This window comes from Anastrepha obliqua, chromosome 4, assembly GCF_027943255.1.
Source record: "Anastrepha obliqua isolate idAnaObli1 chromosome 4, idAnaObli1_1.0, whole genome shotgun sequence".
Classification (NCBI taxonomy): Eukaryota; Metazoa; Arthropoda; class Insecta; order Diptera; family Tephritidae; genus Anastrepha; species Anastrepha obliqua.
This window is the reverse complement of record NC_072895.1, coordinates 43,783,908-43,784,854: the sequence shown is the minus strand read 5'-3', so window position 1 is coordinate 43,784,854 and position 947 is coordinate 43,783,908. Positions and strand designations below refer to the sequence as shown.

Here is a 947-nt window from a genome sequence, read left to right as displayed (position 1 = left end):
CCCCATTTTCCCTAAAAAATACCCAAGTAATGTTCCTTCCGGTGCGGCATCACTGGCTAGAGTTATAAAAAATGCAATTTGAACCACTTCGTTCCCTTCTTTCAACTCCACATTGCGAACATATTCGTGCTGCTCACCCAGCGCTACAAACTACAAGCGTTGTATTTCCTTTAAAGATTATATTTGAATTTTTTGAAGCAAATGAATTCATTTACCACAGAATACTCGAAATTACTCATTCTACAACGCTTTCCGTATACTCGTATTTCACCAACGTAATCATATAATATTTTTAATGATAGTTGCTGCCAGCGTTGTTAGGTAACTAAAAATAAATTTTATCTGCGTTGCGGCGTTCTTGATTCACTAGTACGCAAAAGAGCGTGCCAATTAATTCATGTGCACATTTTTATATTTATACGTATGTACAAATGTAAATATGACCGCTAGAGTTTTAATACATTCTCCACACTGTTACTTCACATACTTTTAGGCTACCCTCCTGCCTTGTTTTAAGTGCTGTGCTCTCAAATTCCTGTTACTCTCACTGTCGTTTACATTACTTTAACAGTCAAGTGTAACAGATTCTGTTAATATACAAAAGTATGGTAAGTGGATGTAGCACTTCATGAACTAATGTTAGAAAATGGCGCCGTGGCTTAGTTGGTTAAAGCGCCTGTCTAGTAAACAGGAGATCGTGAGTTCGAATCTCGCCGGGGCCTACAGTTGTTTCAAGGAACACTTTCTTTTTTTCATCAAGAAATAAACGTTTCTTTGTTTTGTGCCATAATCATAATTGCTGATGATTTTGATGAAGGAAAATAATAAGCGATAAATTAGCTTATGAATAAGATTGATACACACAGGAATTAAATTAGTTTTAATGAACCTAAAAATGGTTTTGCCACGTATATGTAAATATATGTATTTACATAAGTATGGCAATT

At 35.2% G+C, this 947-nt stretch overlaps 1 non-coding gene across 1 annotated transcript; it reads left to right on the top strand.

Moving 5' to 3' along the window:
* Positions 1 to 648: 648 nt before the first annotated feature.
* Trnat-agu (transfer RNA threonine (anticodon AGU)) lies at positions 649 to 722 on the top strand. Its single transcript has one exon. It is a non-coding gene; the product is annotated as a tRNA-Thr (tRNA).
* The last annotated feature ends 225 nt before the right edge of the window (positions 723 to 947 follow it).